The 25,250-nt window shown below is 44.1% G+C and overlaps 2 pseudogenes; one reads left to right on the top strand and one right to left on the bottom strand.

Moving 5' to 3' along the window:
• The first annotated feature begins 157 nt into the window (after positions 1 to 157).
• LOC146182907 (uncharacterized) lies at positions 158 to 9,816 on the top strand (annotated as a pseudogene).
• A 2,061-nt stretch (positions 9,817 to 11,877) lies between these two features.
• LOC146182906 (uncharacterized) overlaps positions 11,878 to 25,250 on the bottom strand; it is a 42,552-nt pseudogene continuing 29,179 nt past the window's right edge.

The raw sequence follows: 25,250 nt of genomic DNA, 5'->3' as shown, positions 1-25,250 counted from the left end.
TAGGGGCTTCAGCCCTATGATCTGACATGCTAGAGGACTATATGGGTGTGTATTCGTGTGTGTGCAGGTGTTTGGCTCTCTTGCTGTTATAACATCAACTTGCCAAGAAGGCCACATTTTGATCTCGCACAGTCAACCGAAAAAAAAATGTTTTGCCATGGGCAATCTTCTGCTGGCAGCCTCAATCTTGTTCATGGGCTCAAGTCCTACGCAAATTCTGAGGCTTTTCCAGAGTGCTGGGATTGTATGTTTTACCAAGCGGACATACGACCGCCTTGAAGCAGATATTCTGATCCTCATCATCAGCATCATCATCAGCCTGACTATACCCACTGCAGGGCAAAGGCCTATACCATATTTCTCCACTTCTCCCGGTTCTGTGCTAGCTGCATCCACCTGACCCCTGCGAACTTCTTAATCTCATCCGCCCATCTAACTTTCTGCCGCCCCTGCTACGCTTTCCTTCCCTTGGAATTCAGTTTGTTACCCTAAGCGACCATCGGTTATCCTCTCTTCGCACTACATGTCCTGCCCATGTTCATTTCTTCCTAATTTCCACTAGAATGTCGGTAACTTGAGTTATTTCTCTGACCCATTCTGCACGCTTCCTATCTCTTAATGTTACCCCTACCATTTTTCGTTCCATAGCCCTCTGGGTTGTCCTCAACTTAAGTAGAACTCTCTTGGTTAGCCTCCACGTTTCAGCGCCATAGGTGAGTACAGGTAAGATGCAACTGTTATACACTCTCCTCTTTAGCGATACCGGTAAGCTGCTAGACATAATCTGCGAGTGCTTGCCAAATGCGCTCCATCCCAATCTTATTCTTCTTGTTATTTCCTTTTCATGGTCCGGATCTGCGGTTACTACCTGTCCTAAGTAGACATATTCGCCTGCTACTTGAAGTACTTCGCTACCTAATGTAAATTGCTGTTCCTTCCCGAGGCTGTTTAACATTACCTTAGTCTTCTGCATATTGATTTTCAAGCCTACCTTTCTACTTTTCCTGTCTATGTCATCAATCATTATTTGTAGTTCATCTCCCGAGTTGCTTAGCAAGGCAATGTCATCAGCGAATCGCAGATTACTGAGGTATTCTCCATCTACCCTTATCCCTAACTGTTCCCATTCTAAGTCTCGGAATACTTCCTCTAAGCAAGCTGTGAATAGTACGGGGGAGATTGTGTCTCCTTGCCTAACACCTTTCTTTATGGGAATTTTGTTACTTTCTTTATGCAGAACTATGGTTGCTGTGCAGCCACTGTATATATCTTCCAGCACTTTTACGTACGGCTCGTCTAATCCCTGATTTCGCAATGCCTGCATCACTGCCGAGGTTTCAACTGAGTCAAATGCTTTTTCGTAATCGATGAATGCTATGTATAAGGGCTGGTTATATTCCGAGCATTTTTCTATCACCTGATTGATGGTATGGATATGATCGATAGTAGAGTACCGTTTCTGAAACCCTGCTTGATCCTTTGCTTGATTGAAGTCTAAGGTTGTCCTGATTCTATTAGCGATTACCTTCGTAAATACCTTATACGTAACAGACAGTAAGCTGATTGGTCTGTAATTTTTAAGGTCCTTAGAGTCTCCTTTCTTATGAATCAGGATAATTTTTGCATTCTTCCATGGTTCCGGTACCGTCGATGACACCAGGCACTGCGTATACAAGGTGGCCAGTTTTTCTAACACGATATCCCCCCCGTCCTTCAGCGAATCCGTAGTTATCTGATCCTCTCCAGCTGATTTCCCCCTTTTCATAGTTTCTAATGCTTTCTTGACCTCGTCCTTCGTCACTGGTGGAACGTCTAAATGTTTTTCTCTACCGCTAATCTCATTACGGTCCTGACTACTTTGGCTACTGTAGAGATTTGTATAGAACTCCTCGGCTACTTTGACCATCTTATCCATAATCGTGATGACGTTGCCCGAATTGTGCCTTATCGCATACATCTGGTTTTTGCCTATGCCCAATTTCTTCTTTACCGCTTTAAGACTTCCCCCGTTCTTTACAGCATGCTCAATTTTCTCCATGTTATACTTTCTTATATCGGCCACCTAGCGCTTATTGATTAGCTTTGATATCTCGGCCAATTCGATCCAGTCTGTTGGATTGGAAGCTTTCATTCTCTGGCGTTTCTTAATCAAATCTTTCGTCTCCTTAGACAGCTTACCGGTATCCTCTCTAACTGTCCTACCGCCTACTTCTACCGCGCACTGAGTAATGATATCTCTGAAATTATTGTTCCTTGCTTCTAGGGTAATGTCGCCATCCTCGGTTAGAGCTGAATACCTATCCTGTAGCGAGATCCTGAACACTTCTGCCCTCCCCCTCACCGCTTATTCGTTGATGGGTTTCTTTCTTACTAATCTGTGGCGTTCCTTCTTCAGATTTAGGCTGATTCGGGACCTCACCATCCTGTGGTCACTGCATTGCACTTTCCCGATTACCTCTACATCTTGCATAATGGCGGGGGTTGAACACATTATGAGGTCTATTTCATTTTTAGACTCCCCGTTCGGACTTTTCCATGTCAATTTCCAGTTCTTCCGTTTGCTGAAGAAGGTATTCATGATTCGTAAGTTATTGCGCTCTGCAAACTAAACTAGTAACTCCCCCCTGCTATTCCTAGAGCCAATGCCATAGTCACCTACTGCCTTGTCTCCTGCCTGCTTTTTCCCTACCTTGGCATTGAAGTCGCCCATTAGTACAATATACTGCGTCTTTACTTTTCGCATTGCCGATTCTACACCTTCGTAGAAGCTTTCAACTGCCTGGTCATCATAACTACATGTAGGTGCATAGGCCTGTATAACCTTCAGTTTATACCGCTTTTTAGGCCTTATTACGATGCCTGCCACCCTCTCATTAATACTATAGAATTCATCGATATTACCCGCTATATACTTATTGACAAGGAAACCTACTCCTAGTTCTCGCCTCTCCGGTAAACCTCGATAACACAGTACATGCCCATCCTTCAGTACCGTATATGCCTCACTCGGCCTCTTAACCTCACTAAGCCCTATGACATCCTATTTCATACCTTCTAGTTCCTGTAAGAGCACTGCTAAACTAGCTTCACTAGCTAGGGTTCTAGCATTAAGCGTTGCCAGGGTCAGTTTCCAATGGCGGCCTGTCCAGCGGAGCCAGGCTTTCTTAGCACCCCCTGCTGCGTCACAGGTCTGACCGCCGCCGTGGTCAGTTGTTCCGCAGCCGCTGGTGACTGAGGGCCGGGGTTTTGTGGAGCTTAACATGAGAGGTTGCGGCCAATTACTGCACCAGGGTGGCCAACTCCTTTTCTGGTGAGGGAGTGCATTGCCGGAGGTGTTACCGGCATCAGGTCGCACCCCAAACCTGTTTATGCAATTCCATCGACACACGGATTTTTTTTTAATCCGGTGGAGAATTGCGCGGCACCGGGATTTGAACCCCGGTCCTCTTGCATGCGAGGCGGATGTTCTACCGCTATGCCACCGCATGATCCTAGCTGTGCACAAGGTGAGCACAATGTATCTAGTATTAGTGCCTTTTGCCCATTAGAGAAACATCACTTCAATCAAAGTCATCTGGCTCTTCTCAAAATTAAGTATTTTGAAGGAGTGTTTTGGATGCCTTGTGATGAGAAAATGGGCTTTGTGGCATGCATTTGTTATGTGTCGTTACTTTGCCCATTATTACATCTGTATTGCTAGTAAAATTACATTAAAAGTTAATCTTCTGGCTTTTTTGCCTAATTTCTGGGCTTATAGTGCACTATATATGCATGTATGCATACATATGCTAACACTTTCAATTCTAGCTTTGGGAACAGGAAAAGCTTTCAGTATTCTGTATTCTAGCCAGAACTGGTGCTGGCTCGCTGGAGACAGCCGTGCTGATTCGCCGAGCTACTCCGCAAAATATGACACATATTGTTTGCTGGAGACGTCACTGAACCGAGTCATTGATGTGCAGCTTGTGCAGGTAAAATACCTTTCTGGTTTTAAAATGTTGTGCATACTTGCTTTGGACAGTTTTAACTTTTCTTTCACTTGACCTTCCATTGCAGTCAAATGAAGTCGCCAGCAGTGGGGCAATGGAGTTAGAGGGGCTAAAGAGGGCACTGAAAGTTCTAGATGACAAAGATGTAAATGTCAAGGAACTAGTGACAGACCGGCACGTCCAGGTGCGCAGCCACATGGCGAAAGAGTGGTCTGACATCCCTCACCTCTTTGATGCTTGGCATATTGCAAATGGTTACCTGACTGTTTCCTGTTTGACATTGGTCTTGCATCGTGGATGAGTTCTAGTACTACTGTAATGAAGTACTGCAGGCAAGGCTGGAAAAACTAGAGGTTGTCACATTAGTGGAGTAGGAGGCTTTTACTAACATAGACGCTGTCACATTTCTGTTTCGTGAAGAAGATAACCTTCATTGTAACCTGCTGATAGGCCAACCTTACTTCTGCAAGAGTACTGCCATCACTTTCGACTGTGCAGTCTTTATGCCATGCACAATCTCTATGCCATGCATACGTGCATACGTACTGCGTGTTGATGTTCAGGCTCTGTTATGCAGAATACTGTTTACTCACAAACACTGCCTAATTTCTTGGAGAATTAGTCATAGCAGTGTCCTCGTCATCATGGAAGACTATTGCAGTTGGCCAATAGTTTACTTGGTGAAACATGGCAGCTGAAAATGCCTGCCTGGTTTTCTTCCCTTTCCTGGTGCAGGTCTAAAGAAGAAACTGCCAGCCGCATCACGGTCACGAGGCTGTGGTCTCATTGAGGAGTGGCTTACCTCCATCATCAATCACTTTTATTTTGCAATGAAGACTGCAGCAGGCAGAGGCGACCTTGCTGTTGCCATATGGCGGTCGTTCATGAACCATGTGCAAAGTAAGCACTTTAGGCACAGCGATGAGTATCCCAGCTGCGAGCATGGGGAGCTGCTGCCAAGAAAGTGGATTTTCCCAGGTATATCCATCATGCCAACGAACTAAGTATTTATACTGCACAGATATCCTTTGCCATTTTCACTCTAATTCTAAACAGTGACTTTTTGTAGTTATATATAACACTTATGACATTTCACTTATGATAGTATTTGATTGATTTCAAACAGGAGGATTATAGCTGCTTACTGCTCTACTAGTCAAGGTTTATTTTTCCAGCTACCTAAGTCGCATAGTGAGCAAGAAGCTGAACGCAGAGTGCATTCTCAAGTTAGAATGCTTGTTTTTCGCGTTCTCTAGCCAAAAAAGACCTGCTATCGCAAGTACAGCAGAAAGAAGAGTCATATTTTTGGCCATGGTAACACCGGATTGCTGAGAAACCGAGACAGAAGCTTTTTTTTTTGAAACAGAGAATGTATCCCTCGAACACTGTTCTCACACCGCTCGGAGCCTGTCTAACCAAAGTGGTCAACAAGGAGGAGATAGAATAGGGAGCCTAGAGCAAGATGCACGTCCAGCAACCAATCAAAAGGACTGGACAGCTGTAAAGCTGAGAAAAAAAAAGGCAAACCAAAGCGATCGCCACAAAGCAGGGTCATATTGAAAAGGACCGCGGGCATATGCACCAGGCCGCTTTGATATGTTAATTTAGGCCCTAAACTTGAAGTGTGTGTTGTGAAGTTTTTGAACTCATTTTTCACAGTTTGTACTTTTTGCAAGGTGGTTTAGTTGGTTCGTGGGGTTTATTATCCCAAAGCGACTTAGGATTTTTGCAAGAGTACAACCATTACGGAAACTACCATTTCCAAACTATTCCGCAAAGGGCTGCTTTCAGGCTGGTTTCTGAATTAAAATTTTGTTCGGGTCAAAGTAATAGACTTACTGGATTCCTAATTTTTCATATAAAAAAATTATCGAATATGTGACATGCAGTTACAACAGAAAAAGTGAAGTCAATTTTTTTAATGTGCTCAGAAATTTTCAAAAATGTCGTAAAAAGCCAGCAAATTGCTTTATCCTGCACAATAAAGCACCTAGAAGTTGGCTAAGCAGAAACGGTTAGTACATCCTCATGATTTTTAAATGGTAGTAGTTTTCCTAAGCTATCACACTTAATTTCTTATTATGCTAGCTGCAACTGTTTCGATCTGTGCTAAGGGGATGAAACAGAATACATTTTAAGAACAGGAAGATAGGCCTTCCCTGTGAATTTTATTGAAATTGGTCCAACAGTTCAAAAGTAGGACCTTTAGCCCCGCATTGTCCCTTAAAATGTTTCTGCTTGTGTGTAATACTACATCCTTTTATTTCATGGGATCGGGCACTGACGCTTTTAGGAAATTAGAATCCATTGTCAACAACAATCATTTGCACTTGGACATTAGGCAGGTATCACCATCCAGCCAAACATCGAGCTTGGACTCATTCCATTCACTCCTAAACAGATTTGCGCCCAAAAGCGTCTCATTTTCCTTCCATGGAGTGTTGGCAAGGTATGAAAATATCAGTGTCTTCACGTGGCCACAGCAGCCTACTCTGGTGTATTTGTGTAATAGATACAGCCTTCATGATAGATTGTGTCCTCAATCATGGACTTCATTGGCTTGCATAATCCAGCATGCCTGCTCAATCAGCAAGTGCTGGTCACTCGGATCAGAGCTAGACAGGGCAACCTCCCAGGAGGAAAGGTTTGAGTTAATTCGCCATGTAATTAAAAACTCTGCATTAGATTGTCTGCCGCAGTTAAAAGTTTGTTCCTACAAATATTTTTTGTTCAAACTCTATATTTTTTAATTTATTTATTGATACCTCAGGGGCCCCGATATGGGACTTCACAGGAGGGGTGGACTTGTGTATGGCGATAAATGTAGACAGGCTAGTGTTATACATGGCTATGATGAGACATCTTCTTCAATGGCAGCCTTGAAGCGTAGGGGATCACCGACGAGTTGCAGGTGGTTGGGGAAGGCCATTCGAGTTGTAAGCGGTGCTCGCGAATAATGGCTCATGAAGCGTAGTTGTGCGGACACGTGGTGGAATGACGCTGTTAGGATGGCCTGTGTGAGGTGCTCAATGCATTGGTTGAATGAGTTGATTGTCACGAGGTGATGCATAACAACACTTATGATAAAGGCAGAGGCGTGAAGTTTGGCGACGAGAAGCGAGAGTATGAAGTTGCAACTGAGATTTCATAGTGGCGATGCTGGAAGTGTACGAGTAGTTCAAAAGAATGAAACGGGTGGCTCGGTTTTTAATGTATTCAAGAGTTTTACTAAGGTTAGAATGATGTGGATCAAAGATAGCACAGTCATATTCGAGTTGAAGTCACTTACACAAGAAGGTGCCATTGGCAGGTTACAGCAGAGGTATCAAACAGTTTGGTTAGAGGAATTAGTTTCATGGTTTACATGGCAAGACCATGTTAAATCATTAATGAACTGCATTTTCAACAGAAACAGTGCGCTAAAACAGGACAGAGAAAGAATACAACACACAGACACAGCGGTGACTAACTGAAGGTTTATTGCATTGCTCGCAATAATTAATGAGCTGAACACCAAGGTATTTAAACGAATTGGTTGAAGCTGTAGTAATATTGTTAATTTGTAAGGGTAAAGTTTTAGATGTATTCACTGACATCTGCCACATAGCGCAGCAATCTTGTATGCGAATTAGATCATTCTGGAGGGCAGAAATGTCAGGCGAGTTAGTTACAGGGCAGTAAATTACACAGACGTCAGCGAAAAGGTGGATGGTAGAAGTTAATGATGAAGGGAAATCGTTAATTTCAATTAGAAAGAGTAAGGGCCAAGGACAGTGCCTTGGGGCACACCTGAAAGGACACGTGAAAAGGAAGAGGACTGGGTATTGGCAAAGACAAACTGCATGCAGTCATTTAGGAAGCCTTGGATCCAGTTAAACACTAATGGATGAAGGTTTAATCGAGATAAGTGTAGAAAGCGGGGTATGGTACTTTGTCAAATGCTTTCTCGAAATCTAGAAATATGGAATCAGTAGGGATGTTGCAGTCAAGATCAGAATGAATGTCATTAAGAAAGCGAACGAGTTGCAGTTCACATGAATGTCCTTTACAGAAGATGTGCTGGTTTGGTTGAAAGAAGTCGACAGATGACAGAAAGGAAGTGATATGAGAGTAAATAATGTGTTCCATGATTTTAGAGCGCACATTAGTTAATAAAATTGGTCGGTAATTACCTGAGGTGGAGGAACCTTATCTAGAAGGATGCACAAATGAAGAAATCTCTTCTATCCGTAATGATTGCAAGTTTCACGTTTATAAATGATCATACATCTCATCAAGCAACAACTCTGTCACATGGTGTGGTTTTTCTTCTTTAGGAGTAAGGGGGGGGGGCCAAACTCATTCTCATTGCATTGAAGTGAAAGGGGGTTGGTGTAAGAAATCAAAGTGAGACTCTAGCGGGGCCAAAGGGGCATTATGTAGAAGAATGAATGAATGAAGAAATGTGTTTTGTTTTTAAGAATGCCAAGTTTCGCAATTATAAATGCCCATGCATTACACTAAAGAAACAGTCTGTTACATGATGTGTTTTTTTATTAAGGAAGGGGGTTGAGGCAAGTGCCTCTTTTGTAGAAGAATGTACCTTTTGGAATTCTGCATTTATATGCACAGATCGCAACTGGCTGCACTGCATTACAATGAGAATGCCTACCGGTTGCAAGAAAAAAATTCCAAGGGCGAGTGTCGGTGGGCAGTAAAATACCTCAAGGCGAGAAAAGGCAATCCGGTGGAAAGCCCAATCAAGGAGTGTGCAACACATGGTGCATACATAACTATAGGTAAAGGCAAAACATGCATGCCTACAATACAGGGAAGGTACTTTTCACATTGTTTGCTGGAAGTGTGGGGTTTAATGTTAATTGATAAGAAATTGATATTGCATGTCCCAATAGCAAATATGGTGTAATCATTTTGTGCTTTAAGTATGCTCAAAGTTCAGGAAGTTCAGAAAAAAAAAGTTATAGATGCTAGCATTGGTGATCAATTTTGTCTACAAGGTAATAATGAAAGACATGCTACCATGCTTGCTGTTTGTCAAATATTTCTGGTAGTATTCTCTTGTTGGAAAGAAATGCCATATTTGCTGGGTGTAGGATTATAAATTGGTTTTAGGTAAAACATTATCAAATGCCTAAAATGAAAAAGTGAGAATGCACTGTTAGAAAAAGAGTCGAGTCTGCAATGTAAACTGTTGGCTTTGCAGCAGAGGCAGGAAAAAGAAGGAGACGGGCCCTTGTGTCTGACCTGCAGGGAGTGGCCTACGTCAGCACTAGCAACCCTGCATCCCCTCTTCATTTACTCCCCACATGCCTAACATGAACAACCAATCCTTAATGGCACGTCTCCCTGCCATCTCCTTTCGTTTCCTGCCTAGCCTTGACTGCAGAACCAGAAAAAAGTTTTCCATAAGCGTGGTAACATTCGCCCAGTTATGACATCTGAATGACACCTACCCTGCTGTCACGTGCATATTTAAAAAAGTTGGGAGATGGCAGGTAAAACACTTATGTTTCCCTCACTGTTGTTTTATGCACGTTAAGAAAGTTGGGACGTGGCAGATACTATACCTGTGTTTCCTTTCAGAATAGTCTGATGTGTTTTCGCTTTTTTACATGTATGTTGTGCAGACTATGTTGAACATCTTTTTCGAATTGTTGATGACCTTGTGGACAGTGGTAGCTTCGGTGCTGCCAACTTGCCTGTCCTACCTTGTCGGCCACCACCACTCACAAGCTTGTTTGCACCAGTGGACAAGGCTTCACTAGTGTGGGACCACCTTTCAAGGTTTTCTTCACGAGATGAGAGTCAACGCGGTGATGCAGAATGAATGACGGCATATCATCGGTCGCAGCTGCCAAAATTGCTGCAGTTTTAAGGTTTCTCTTCTCTCATGAGCATGTCCGCATGAAGTGGCAGGGGATCAGTTGCTGCGGTAATGAGAACTGGCATGGAGTTGTGGCATTAGCATTAGGGACATGAGCACTTATCCATCTTTACAAAGGTGAACATGCAGCACCAGTATAAGTACAGCCTAAAATGTTTGCTGCGAGAATGCTAGCGTGGGTGTATTGTGGTTTGGCATGGCACAAGTCACGAACTTCTCAGTGCAAGGTGCATGTAACTACAAGCAGCCATTTAAAACAGCGGCTGGAAAAGTAGTTGTGGCGGCATAGAAGTTGGTCCCAAACTGGAAAATGCGAGGCTTGTCGAGGACAGCACAAGGAGGCTGAAAGGTTCACAGGCTAACATAAAAGCCATGATGGAGGAATGTCCATGTACCTTTTCACAGCTCAGAGAGCATGTTGTTTATAGATATTACTTAAATAATGGCATGAGACGTGGAAGGTGCTGAGGAAGGGCCAGCAGGCAGTATGAAAGAGTGGGACTGAGCGTCAGCTTCCACATAGTTATACGAGACCTGTAGGTAACATGGGCGCCGATCTTCTGACAGAGAGCCTATGTTACCACCTTCCGAGTCTTTTCCTGTCATTCATGGTGCATTACTGTAACAAATTTTAGTACAAGAATAAGGTAGCTGGGGCCAGTTAAAACCTGGAAAAGTGCCAAAGGCTAGGAAATATCCTGATTTACAGTGCACACGTCTGCAGCCAAACAGAACTATAATGAAAATTGTAAACAGAAGACTTGGTCTTGTAGTAGATATAGTTCAGTTCATCAGAAGACACATGTCTTACGTAATGTGTCCAATGTTACTTATTTTTGTAAGATGCTTGTGAGGGAAATTTTGCTTAATGATGTAACGTGTGCATTGATACTGTAACATTCGACCATCTCCCAAATGGTCGATTGTTGTTTAAACTGCATTTTTATGTCTCATGGCACACGTCACCACGTCTGTTCATCTTCTCATTGTTGTGTCAGGTGCTGCTTGCTAAGCTTCAGTTTTATTCTCCTCAAATTTGTGTTACGTGAATTATATGTTCTCGGCATTCTGCTTCCTTTTTGTGCCTTTTTGACCTTATGCATAGCCCTCAAGGCAAAACACCACTTTGTTTTTTTTAGGAGTGTGTATGTGTATCAGGATGCAGCTTGTTCAACTTGTGCATGTTCATCATTTCATCGCTGTGCTCTTTGTTTCTTCTGCTCACTTATGCAGAAGCTGCAAAGAAAGAAGGAATTTCAGATGCGCAAACTTCTATTGCTGTGATTGAAAAAGCAGCTTCAGAACTTTATTAGACAAACTATAATAAACAGTTTCATGCAAATACTCAGCAGTATTTCAGTTTGCACATTATTTTTCAGCATAGTCACTCTGATTCTCCCATGATCAGTTAATGCTATGCAAAAACCTAACGAAGTTGTCTGTTTGGCTAGCTGGTATAGCCACAGCCACTCTTTAGAGCAGAATGTGTTCTTTCCTAAGGCCTTTGTAACCTCTGGGAGCGGTGAAACCTTTTCTCTTAGAGTTAAGCTCTCTGCCACCATAACGGGTGCAATGGCCTCGCTGTTTGCTCCCCACGTACCCCTGTGCCAGCGGATGGTGTGACCAGGTGACAGTGCAGGTGGTGCTAGTTTCGCACTGTGACCTGCTGGTTTCGTGGTGAGCACAGCACCGAAATGAAAACAGAAGATAGTTGTTTTAGCTGCGTAACGAGCATAATCAACTCATGAACTAAGTATTTATAGCAAAAATTGGCTGTCAGAACCACTGCAATGACAAATCACTGTAGTTCATCTAAACAATGATGGGCATATGATAGGTATTGTTTAAATGCAGACGATGGTGTAGTGTACTGATCCATTCCTTGCATATGTCTCATAGTCTGCATTAAAATGGCAAGTGCTAGAGGTTTGCTTAGTTATTGCGATTTTGGCATGACGGGCATATGATAGGTATTTTGGTCTAAATGCAGACGATGGTGTAGTGTACTGATCCATTCCTTGCAAATGTCTCATAGTCTGCATTAAAATGGCAAGTGCTAGAGGTTTGCTTGGTTATTGTGATTTTGGCATGGTTTATGCAATTAATATCCCAAAGCAACTCAGCCTATGAGGGACACAATGGTAGAGGGCTCTGTTGTGCGCACTCGCAGCAGTCATAGAGCAGTTGTAAAGAGAAATCGGGCTCTTGATTTGGAACCGAGCAGATCATCTGGGGTATAGCACATGGTCCTGTGGTGATGACTAGTGCTGGGCACACTTGGGAGTGCCATGGAGGGTTCACGTTTTATTGCTGGCGAGTGCTCCATAATATCTGCATGCATTTCAGGCTGCCATAACCCTTCAATTAGGGTGTCTTTAAAGGGTGTGGGTGGTCTCTGGTTCATTTCTTCTGTGTGTGGTGCAGGCAATGTTTAGCTGCTTTATGAGAAACCTGAAAAAGTGAAGAAAGCTTAACACCTCTTCGTTGCTCATCACATCACATAGCCTTTGTCGCCAGGACACAATGGTGATGCAAGAAACAGACAGATTTATCAAACTGAAATTCTGGAGCCAATGCTTGGCACTCTTCACTCACATGACTCTCATTTGACATATTTATGTATTGTTTTAGCTGCTGACAAGCACCTACAAACTCCAAGGACCGGCAACCTAAAAGGAGCCAATGCGGCACTTCCAATTCTCTCTTCACCTGTGCTCAAGCTGCGACTACTGTTGCACCAAGTCATGCATGTATTGGCCATGTTAACTGCTCCCACTATCACTGTAACCACTTTTTCTGTTAAGTTAGTGCTGTTTTTTGTGTGCTTTGTGTTGCAGTAGAGTTGTAACTGTGAGGATTGCAAACATGAAATAAAGAACGCCTGATTTTTCTGGCATTTTTTTGTTGCTTTTTGTTGCAAAGCAAACAAGTTGAATTTTTTACTGGGGATACCTGAACCCTGCCTATCGGGCCGAGGGAAATGCATTTCGTATTTCGCCTACTGCACAGCTTGGCAGCCCCACGCGATTTCTGCGGCGCAGCCAAATCCACACCCGTCGGGTTAACTGTCTGTACGCCATGTACCTGTATCTCCTAGTTATAAGAGAAAGAAAAAAAACTGATTAGCAAGCATATGGAACTAGACTGGCAAGGCATCACCATGGACAATGACCAGCTGTCTTATTCCTTTTTGCAAATGCTGACAGCTACTGCTATTTTTGGGCATGTATGCTAGGTAATGGCTGAATTTTTATTTTCGCATGGCATGACGGGAAATGAGAATGCATGCATGGAGTCTGTTTATGCCCAGTATGTGCATATAAATTCTCGGATTTGCTTACAAAATTCGGGGGTTGAAGAAATGCATCGTTTGATTTATATAGTTAAATTCCGACTTGTAAGATGAAATATAGTGATAGAGAGAGAACACATATACATTGAAAAAAAAAAGTTGTGGTGGCCATGGCGTTCTGCATTACGCAAAAGGAAGCTAAATCAAGCCGCTCTATCGTTGCGGTGCGCCGAAAAATCGCTTGTATTTATGAGGTATCTTCTGCTGCACGTAAACATGACGAACGCTTAATAATTAAAGCTCATTTGCTTACGTGTGGATATTTGGTGCATCGACAAGCGATGGTCCATTTTCCCTGAGGGCGTAGTACGCCACCTCTAAAGCATGCACATTCAGGCATGCGTGCACGAATGTGGGGTGGCTTGTTACGCACTCTGCCCCGTCAGGCACACGGGCGGCCACTCGCGGGATTTCGCGGCAGCGCACTGACTCCCGTTCGCTATCCATCGGCAGACAGTGACCGCAGGAGCACCTGCAATAAATATACATTTCATTGTAACGCGTAGTGTACCGTATGCCATGCAGACAGAAAGCGCCATAATGAAGACTGCGTGCGCCCGCTGATTGTGTACTACATACTCCGAAGTAAACACCGCAAAGTGGAAAACGTTACATCAGCGTTACCGTTCGTAGTGTCTGTAATGACCGACTATACCGCAATAGGCACTGACGATGAAGACGTAAATACGTTTCTCTTATAAGCACTAGTAATAGTGCACAGCAGCGGGAAGAAAATTGATTTCACAGAGCGACAGGGCAATATGCATGAAATATATACTACTCCGATGAATACCCCGTCTATCGGGCTGCGCCGCCAACGTTGAAGTGGGTGGTGCAGCGCGAAGACACGAAGCACACAAGAAGAGAAGCACTACAGACCAGCGCTCCGTCTGTTGTACTTCTCTTCTCTAGTGCTTCGTGTCTTCGCGCTGCACCACCCACTATGCAAATGTACCAACTCGCCCAACTGTCCATCCTACTTGAAAACGCCAACAGTCTTACCAGTCAACGTTGCCACTGCGCGGAACTTGTTGCGCCGGAACTTGCTGAGCATCCATCGCTTCGCTGTCGTCATAGTTGGCGAGCGGATCGACGCGCTAATGATTCTCCGGATTTTCAATTGCGTTTTCACCGCCGTCCTTGCTGAAAAAGGCCTCGATGTCCTCGTATTCCGAAGACGAAACACTTTTATCGGAATCCGATTCTAACATAGAGCTTGCTTGGCTGGGTGCGCCAGTGCAGCACGTGTATGCGAGAGCAGACGATGACCAGCAGATTGTGCCACTGCTATTTGTCCCCACGTGACCAAGCCGGTGTGTCGCTTTCCCAGCTGTGACGTCAAGGCCTAACCCGGCGCTCAGAAACCGAAACGAAAATCGCTCAGTATAAACATGCAATAATAAATTATTCATCGGACATAAATGATACCTAGGTCGTGCATCATGCTCCCTGAAACAAAACGCGACATTTCAAACAAAGAACGCGCAAACGAAAAATGAGGCGTCCCAACCCCTTTAACATATTTTGATTCATAACCAAAGTTGTCCAAAAGAACAGAGAAGATAAGCGCGGAACTCCGCTACTTCATTATTATTTTATTTTGCCCCGAAACGATTTTGGCAGAAAACCCAGTTGCAGATCTCGTCTTTCCAGTCATCGGGCCATAATATATAAAATTTTCAAATAAATATAAAAGGTTGACCATGCATCTTTTTTGATCTTACGTGGAAACACTCTACTATTTCTTTATTCCTTTTCCACCACGCAGCGTGGTTGAAATCATCGAATCTAAACTAATAGGAATATGAAAATAGCAAGAAGAATAAGATTGAGATGGAGCGCATTTGGCAAGCACAAGCAGATTATGACTAGCAGCATGCCGGTATCGCTCAAGAGGAAAGTGTGCAACAGTTGCATCTTACCTGTACTGACCTATTGGGCTGAAACGTGGAGGCTAAAAAAGGGTTCTACTTAAGTTGAGGGCAACGCAAAGGGCTATGGAACGAAACATGGTAGGGGTAACATTAAGAGATAGGAAGCGTGCAGAGTGGGTCAAACAAATAACTCAAGTTACTGACATTCCAGTGGAAATAAAGAAGAAATGGGCATGGGCACCGGGGCTTCTCATGCTCACAGTCTGCGTGAGAAACTGCTGGTTTTTTTTCTTTTTTTACCACTGTGTGAATGCCCAAACTAAAATGTAACATCAAGAGTCTTCCTGCTTTTCATTTTAATAATAATAATAATAATGTTTTATTTACACCCAATGTGTACATAGGATGAGGGAGCACAGCAGAAAAAGTTGTAATGACAACTTGACAAGGCCGCAGGCCCCCAAAACAATAAAAATGACAGCTTCACATCGGCAGTGCAGAAAATATACAATCACAAAGTATACACACTAAAATTAACATAACGTTGCAACAGACAACATTCTTCACAGGGCGGGAATAGAATGAGAGAAAAGACAACACTAGTACAACTAATACAACACTAGCGCAGACTTCTAGCATAGGAAAATAATAATGCAAACCTCTAAACGGTCAAAAAATGTTTTCTAAGCTCTTTATAAGTGATTGATTCAAGTTTAATGTGTTTTCTATCCAGATTGTTTAATGTTCGTGGCAGTATGTTGCGTAATGTTTGGAGACCATAGTTTGTTCTGTATGTGTGTACCTTCCATTGTTCATTTTTGCGTGTAGCGCACGCGCTGTCGTTTGCTTTCAGTTCAGCTAGTGACTGCAGAAATCTAGAATTATTTATGAAATCTCGTTTAAGTGACTTGCATAGTCGATAGTCGTAAGCTTTAGTAACTGGCATAATATTGTATTTTTTAAAGAGATCATGAGTATGAAAATAACGTGGGACATTTTCAATAATCCGAAGAAACTGCTTTTGTAATACATAAACGTTTTGCGTGTTTTCTTTTGTGGTTGAACCCCACACTAAGCCACAGTAGTTAAGCCGCGATGTAAATAGGGAGTTATATATTAGTGTCATAATATAATTATGACACTAATATAATATTAATAATATAATATATAACATAATATAGTTATATATTAGTGCCAGGGCTTATATCTAGAAATTACACACAGCGTATTTGGTTCTTTCCCCAGGTCAACAGACGATGAAGCGCGAAGTGCCTTATGAATAATGCAAAATCGCTAGAACAAAAATGTGACTGGGAACATGGTCATTTGTTCGATCAACTTCCCTTGAGGCAACGTTTTCCTTTTTGGCACTGTAAAGCTACCTTCTAATCACTAATTTAATGTCACATGATCGTGAAATGACTGCACGGCTTCGTTTTGTATGCACATTCTCACTGACAACTTGATTTGTTACTAGAGGTTAAGTAGATACAGGCATGTAATCGGCGGCCAATACAGGCATATTGGGTCGTGAGTGCTAGCCGGCTTCCTGGCCAAATGCCCGAGCAACCGTTGTCAAACAGGTCGGCATTCAGTTGAGATTACAAGCTCGGGCCATGGATGTTGTCCGACTTCTGCCCAACCTAGTACATGGCCGACCATGGGCCGCCCAATGGCCGAGCTACCTTTGCCGAATTGGTTGGAGTTCAGTCGGGTGCCTCGGCTTGGGCCTTGGTTGATGGCCGACTTCTGCCCAACTTAGTACATGGCCGACCATAGGCCGCCTAGTGGCCTAGATACCATGACCGAATTGGTAAGCGTTCAGTCGGGTGCCGGAGCTTGGGCCTTGGTTGATGGCCACTTCCGCCCTACCTGGTACATGGCCAACCATGAGCCGTCATTCGGCCGAGCACCAAATGCCGGCCAGGTCGGCTGCCGACCAGCTGCCGAAGATCGGCTATAGGTCGTCAGTCGGCCAATGCTGTCTGGGAAGCGCTGGCCGATTGCTTAGATGGAGGAACCACTTCCCTCCTGGTGTGTTCAGGCGACATTTATCATCGTTCGCTTTAAGCAATGGCCTCCTCGTGAAGTACTTCTCACCCGACAGGACAGCGCAGCTGCTTGTTGTGCGTAAGACCTCCGGCAGGAAATTGTGCAGGCGTTGCATGATGAGCCCACAGCAGGCAATCTCGGGTTTGAGCGCACATTGCGTCGAATCCAGAAGTACTACTGGCCGCGACTGCCTGTCAAAGTCGCCCACTACGTGAAGAAGTGTAGTGAGTGCCAACGACGCAAGACGCCGCCAATCAGACTAGCAGGACTACTAAACCCGATTCCGCCCCCAATCCTGCCCTTTAAAGAAATTGGGGTGGATCTCCCCTGCCCCTTCACATCTTTGTCTATGGATAACAAGTGGATAATCGTGGCCACCGACTACCTTACCCGTTACGCCGAAGCAAAATTACTACCCAACGGTACCGCGGCAGAAGTCGCCAAATATTCTGTCGAACAAATTTTCTTCCGACACAGTGCCCCAGAAGTGCTCATCGCGGACAGGGGAATGATGTTTATGGCAGATTTGACGCAAGCCATCCTGGCATACAGTCATAAAGGCCATCGACGAACACCTGCGTACCATCCCGAGACCAATAGTCTTACTGAGCGCCTGAACAAAATGATCGCGGACATGATCGCCATGTTCGTCGATGCTGAACACAAGACCTGGAACGCCATATTGCCATACGTGATCTTTGCATATAACACGGCAGTCAAGGAGACGACCAGAGCGACCTTGTTAAAGCTTGTGTACGGCAGGGAGCCCGCGATGACGCTCGACGCAATGCTGCCTCACGTAACCAATTAGGAGAACTTTGACGTCGCCACCTACCTGCAGCATGTAGAGGAAGCCCGACGACTCACACGGCTGCGCGTTAAAGACCAACAGCTCGCCGACACCCGACGATACTACTTATGACGACGCCACACAGAGTACAATCCAGGAGAACAAGTGTGGGTTTGGACTCCAACTAGCCGCCGTGAACTAAGTGAAAAACTACTGCGTTTATACTATGGGCCGTACAAAACCATTCGCTGCATCGGACAACTTGACTATGAAGTCCTTGCGGACGGTACGACAGCATCACAATGGCGACGCGCGCGCCCAGAAATCGTACACGTTGTTCGTCTCAAGCCTTATTACGCGCGTTAAGTAATCCGTGATGTTTAAACGTTTTAATGTTTCAATAGAAGTTGCTTTTTGTTTATTTTTGAACATCGAGGCGATGCTTTTTAAGGCGGGGGTAATGCCGCGAAACCTACAAATCTGTATTTGTCGTTTTTTGGAAGCCGCCGGCATGCGGCCTTATCACTCTGATTCTGGATCGCGTATCAGTTCTGTATTCTTTGTTTGTTAATGCTCGATGTCGCAAGACGCACTTTTATCAGTTTCGTTGTCGTGCAAGATGCGCCGAGATGTGTCTCGAAGATTCCGATCACTCGTGTATGTTTCTACAATGTCCCAGATTGTACTAGTAGCAGTTTCGGACGTTATCTAGATTTTTCTGAGCAGTCTTTAAATTGACCCGTGTGTGTCAATGCGCTCGTGTGTGACCCGTGCGCTCGTGAACTGTTGTGTGCGTTTCTTCCTGTGTCCTGTTTAAGTTGTTGCGCATTTTTCTTATATACTTTAAATTGAGCGTTGATGAGTGCGACGGGCATTCTTTGTTCGACGATCGACGAGCACGTTTGTTGCTATCGCCGCCACCGAGGTACGTAGTGCTTTTACAGGCGCAAGTCAGCCCAATTAAGTTCTTCATCAGTGCAATCACAGACTCTTCATTTGTGCCATCGACCTTGTCACCACCACGTGACAATATGAATGTGACATAAAACAGCACGTGAAGACACTTAAATTACCAATAACACACACACACGCACAAAAGGTAGAAATCACTGTGACAGAACACTGTTGGTAGTGTTTTGGTATAGATCAGCTTCTTACATAATTTAGCAAATAATGAAGAGTATGGCGAAACATTTGGCGACCATATTTTGTTCTAGTTTTCGGCAGAGTCCATGCAAAACGAGCTCGAATAGAATACTTCTGGTCTTTTGCTTTTAAAAGGGACGGCTGCGCCATAAATGAGCTTTGTTGTAAAATACCAGTCTCGTAGTACCTCCTAAAAAGTTTGCTGTCTTACAGCTGGGGAATAGGGATTATGCCAAGTGCCCCAAAAATTGGTTTAGTGTGTTCAAATCACGAAGCATTGCTCATACTACGAACAATTATCTTTTGAATTAGATGCAGCCGTTTATAAACATTAAACGAGGCTTAGGTGGGGTGCAAAATCTATATTTCTTTCGTTGTAGCTACTGTAGCTGCGCTGATGTCAAATTAAAGGTTCTAAAGGCGAAATACTTGAAAGCGATAATGATATCATAAAGTTCTAACTCGGTCATAATTGCCGACAAGAGAGCTTCACTAACTTCGGCCTACAGCTCTGCCTTCCCTTGAAAATGAATTCATCTCGGCCCGCCACTGTCGTCTGCTCTTCGTGAACGGTGTTAAATCATTGTTTAACTATATGCTAGTTACGATAAGTAAAAACACACGATAACTGCATGTGATTTTACTCTTAGAAAGAAACCCCCAATACTATGCCTTATTCTGGCTGTGTTGATGTTTGATCGCCAACAAAATGCCAATTTATTCATCATAGTATAAGCTTTAAAATTGAATTTTTTTTTCCATGCCGCTTCATTCAAACATAGGTCGTCAGTACAGAAGCACAACTACGTAACTAGCATTTTTAAGCTGTAAACACCTTACCTATGTTCAAAGCTACGCATGGGTAAACTATATAGACGTCATCGCCCTTCTTTTGCGAAAATGACCTATGACAGCATTGACTCCGTTTTATATATTTTCTTCTTCGAGATTATAAAAACAGTGTTTGCAAAAAAAACTAGCCTCTGACATAAGGCGGCAATATATAAATACAAGTTAACCTCAATTTCTGGCTAATGTCTCCAGCGTAACACGGCTTGCACCTATTCAGGGTATACCTGTGAATGTCACTGCACTGAGCCTTGATACATGGTCTTTTTGAGGTATAAAGATGACTTCTATTGCATAGCAATACCACTTTCTGAGGACATTGAAAACGCCGAATCATGTTTAGTAACTTGGTTACGTAATTTGTTTGGATTGCTTTGGTTTACGGGATTTAAAAAAAGCATAGACGCCAACTTTGAAGCATCGAAAGGAATACCTTTGGTTTCTTGGTTAACAGAGATGCTCTTCGGGCGATCCCAGCCTCGCATGTTGCCGGGAAAATATTTTAATGCGATTTTAAATACAAGCCAGGTGAATTCTCCGTTTTGAAAACCCATCGCCACTGACATCTCAATGACGAAAACGTGTCCATAGGTAAATACATTGACGTCATCAAACAGCTTTGACGTGGAGTTTACAAGGCAATGAGCAGTGACGACACAGGATGGCTCCCTATGCCGGACTAGAGCTGTGGTGGTGGCGCCGCCGCTCGAGTCCACTCCCCCGCCAGTCGGCGCAACATGCACCTGAGACATGTAGGTGCATGTTGCACCTGGCGTTGATTCCACGGTCAGCGTGTTTTTTAAGCGCGAAGTTTGGGTGTACTTTGTGGGCGCGCGTGGGCACACCTCGTGCTCCGAAAAGGGGAATCAGAATTTACTCCTTTTATATTACTCCGCACTCGTGCAACGTGAACCATAACAACTTGAACAGCATGCTTAAGCATGCTTGCACAGGTGGCGAACGTTGTGCAGCGGCGCCTCCCGCTGGCGCGCCGGAAGACGAACTGCGCCGCTCCCCGCTTGCCCTAGACGACACTAGTAACTGGTTTCAAATCGAAGCGGCAGCGGTTGACGGCGCTTCGGAACGCGCTAATGCTGTAATAAGCATTGGTCTTTCGCGCCGCCGTACTGGGAAACCCATATCATAATAAAATGCGCTAATTATTTTCATGACGCCTTCAGCAGCGGAGCTAGCAAACGCCAGGCGCGTCGCACCGGGTAATAGCAGCAGCAGCAAAATGATTGCGGGAAAGAAGGCTCGCTTGTATCTCTGTTATCACTTCAGTACATCAGTATTTGCCGAACAATCCTTCCAATTTATCCGTTATTAATAGTCATTTGTACAGCGAGTTGTTATGTAAGCGAATAAACTGTGATTCGCGATAGATTGCCCGATCGCGGCGGCCACGGCTTTACCACTGTCGGACTGAATGTAGCGGCGCGTGCTCTCATTACAGCCTGAGCAATGGAGGTAGCACATGCGGCCGCAGTTTGGAGGAGGGCACTACAGCCCTGACCCTGCGCCACCGCCACTCACGCTTTGGATTGCATTCGCACAGGCGCTGCTGCATCCAGTTTGAGAGGGTTCTATATGATTTCCCGGCTTGACAGAGCAGACGTGCAGAAATCTTTCTACAGTGGCTTAGTATCAGGAAAGCAACAAGCTGTGAAATGACAACACAACCACCCCGCGACGCATTTCCGGCGAGTTTGGTGATTTTTCAGTCTCAATAACCGAAGAAGATAAATACAACACCTAAGCAGTCCGTCGCCGATTGAAAATGCCTTTTTTGCCTGTTGCGGAGTAAATAGGATGTGTACGGGCCTGCGTTCGTGCTAGTATATCGGGATCGAATTCCCTAGAAGTAACTCCTACAGCAAGCTGTGGCTGCCCATCCCTACACAGTAAAGATTCCGAATGACAAAAACGAAGATCAAAATCTTTGGTCTCTGGCGTATGTATCAATTACAGTGACAAAATTTATCGGTTATCGGTTCACACCATTCACATGAAAAAAAAAACTACGAATGATGAAATACGTTTTTTTTTATCACAAAGTAAACTTTGCTACGGAACCTATCACACAAGCAAGCGAGCAGGAGTAATTATAGATCACGGATTTCTTCTATCAAATATTTGGGTGTTCAATTGCATTTTAATCTATCTTGGAATATTCATATAGACCTCATCACCGGCAAAGCTTTTAGGAAACTTGCCATGCTAAGGCGCCGTTTTCACCTCGCAAATTCTAACACAAGACATCAAGCTCCTTAGAATATGCTTCCGTCATATTGCATCCTCACCAGGAATCCCTTTCCAACCTTCTTGAATTCGTGTAGAATAAAGCAGCAAGATTCATCAAATCATCCTACTCAAGATTTTAGAGCGTATCATCAATTAAAGAAGTTCTATACCTACCATCGCTCTCTTTCAGAAAGAAGTTTGCGCGATTATCATTCCTTCTCACATTATACTACAGCAATTCGTGTTTTGCTCGCTCCCATCTTCTTCCTGCTCCTCACGTCTCATCCTGCCTTGAGCATGCAAATAAAATCCTCCCAATTTTCGCACGAACAAAAAAATACCAATTTTCACCATTCTCTTTAGCAATAAATGAATGGAATCTGTTGGCATCAAATATCGCAGTTTTGACTGATTTATCAGTTTCCAGCAGCATTGCTAGCTTCTTCAGACGCATCGTAGTCAATTTGCGCGGTTTTTTCGTTCCCTTTGTAGAGTTTCCTTTCCTTGATTCTTTCGGTGTCATCTGTTTTCTGAGTTGGTGAGATCTGAAATGTTTCATTTATCATCTTTTTTCTGGATTTAGTTTCTATATTCGTGGTCAGCTCTGTAGTGTCTGTCATGCGCGATATGCATGTTTTTCTTTTTTGCTGAAATTGCTGAAGATTTTTTCTTTTTACAGTTATCATATTATGTTGAAACGTTGCTTTCCCGACTATTTTTTCTTAGTTCTGTATAAAGATTACTATGACTACTTATATATTTCCCTTATATGCCACCATAACATATCACCTGTTATCCTGTTTTTGTTCTACCCTGATTTGCTTCCACATCCCCCCCCCCCCCTATGTGATGCCCTATTGGGTTTTTAGGGTGTTTCAAATAAATAAATAAATAAGCCTTGAAAATGTTTCCTTGAATGCTTGTGTACATAATTAGATGACATATATTTTTCAGCGATAGCTTTCGTTTAATTAATAAGTATTCTACGAATTTCTCAGCAATTAAAAATACAAGGTTGTTGTCCGCCTTCTGTGCATCTGAGCAGAGCTGACCATTCAAGCTTCGGTTCGGTTGTTGTCGGGATTCTGAAGCACATTAGGAATATTGTTTTCAAGATCACTGCTCCACAGCCTTTTCAAAGAAATTCAGATGTCTGTCTAAAACAGCCATGAACTCCGGCTTAGGATAACAAAGTCCACTTCTTCCTCGGCTCTCCAGATAATTGAAAAGTGAATCACGCTAATTACTGGTCGTGACAAGCAGAGTGCAGACACCCAATTACCGCGATTGACTTTGCTATTGTCATATAAAAATTACAACAGCGCCTCCTCATATTTTCTGAGATGAAACTTAGTCCAGGGCTCACAATCTTGGTTTCTGCCATGGCACTAGTATTGAAGCAACGAAGCCTGCAGCCACAAAGACACGCTCAAAGCGAAGGCAGTGAGATTGAAGTTAGGTGGCCAAACCCATCATTGCACAATGCTAATATGTCTGCTGTTGCGGTTGAAAGAGGTAGTTGTAACCGCCACTCGATGCACACAGGTGGCCCAACAGAGTACGGGAGAGGCTGGACAGTATTATACTGAAGTTAAATTTGAAGTAAGAGGACAAGCGGCGCGAGTGGCAAGCAGTACCTCCAGATATAGACTAGGGCGCCTGTTTCTTTTGCTGTATTGGTTGTTCTGTCAGGGAAATGCTAACAATAAAGTGGTGCGATCATGCTCCATCACCAGCTTTATCGTTCCGGCAGCATACCTGTTCTCTGGTAGGAACCCTCCTAGATCTCCTACAGCTTGCATCCGGCTCCAATTCAACGGGCCACTGGCGCTACTACGGCAGTGCAGAGGGCAAGCCTGACCACGCTCGGTCTCGAGGCACACGTGCGTGCTTTGTTAAGAAAAGCGCGCGCCGCTGCATTAAGTCCGGCCGTGGCCTGGTATCGAGCTCACACGACGATTGGTGGCCGAGGCGCTAACAACTTTCATTTGCTCTCTGGGGGGAATGTGAAGGCCGTAATCAGAGGTGGGCAAAAGTCCTCATTTTGGCCTTCCATCAGGCCTCAACCTCGATTTTCCATCAGTGGCCCTTCCTCCCCCCCAACCTAACTTAAAAAAAATCCGCTCCTCACTCGCCTTCACCCTCATTTCGTCCGCCCGGACTCAGCATCATTATCAGCTAGCAGGCTTAATATTCAAAATATTTTACATTATTTTCGACCTATGCCAATCTTATTAGGTCGAAGTAGGCGTAAAGTGTTCTTCTCTACGTCCGCTTTCAGCGGTGTCAAGTCGCGTTCACCATTTGTGCTTAAAACCTGAATTTGTCAAAGCTAACATCATACTTAAAAAAATGACGAAAGCTCACTCATGCTGTAGCGAATCACTGGCAAGTGTCATCTGGTACTTGTTACGACAGCCGCTGAGAATAGGATATGCAATGCGCAGTGAAACCAGGGGCCGTGAAAAGTCCAAATAACCACCTTTACAGTGCGCTAAGCAGCTAATAAAAGCTGAAACTGCTAGGAGGAAGAAAAAAAGCCTCCGCCATTAGTGACCGGGCAAACTTGGCCACCCTTCACACTCCACGTGCTTGAAGGGGATTGGAGCGATGAAATATCCCCACCGCATCTGTAAGGGCTGTATTCGAACCTATAACCAGCAGCACACGGAAGCACGGTGGAAGAATAGACTATTCTTCCACCGTGCACGGAAGGCATGGGGCGTATAAGTCCTACCAGACAGCAGAACAAAATAATTCAATGCAAGTAACAGCAAAATGCTATCACAACGAAGCGTAAATTTCGAGGCAGTGAGGGGGCCCTGATTCTCAATCGTTTCGCTCAGTGGTGGGCAAGGAAGGGAATAGCATGCAAGCCTGACGCTATGCGCTACAGCTTCAGATATGTACAGTCGTGAGCAAAAGTGGTATGGAACACTCAGCCAGTGAGAGGACTCAGGAAAACTGCTTCGAAGTGCCATCTATAATGACAGCGTAAGGGACAGCGGAAACGGCACATGCATGGGGATAAAGGAGGGCACCATTAGCATTGTCTAGATCTTAGATAGCT

Source organism: Amblyomma maculatum, chromosome 7 (assembly GCF_055883805.1).
Source record: "Amblyomma maculatum isolate TAMU_Amacu chromosome 7, ASM5588380v1, whole genome shotgun sequence".
Lineage (NCBI taxonomy): Eukaryota > Metazoa > Arthropoda > Arachnida > Ixodida > Ixodidae > Amblyomma > Amblyomma maculatum.
This window is presented reverse-complemented; position numbering and strand designations above follow the sequence as displayed.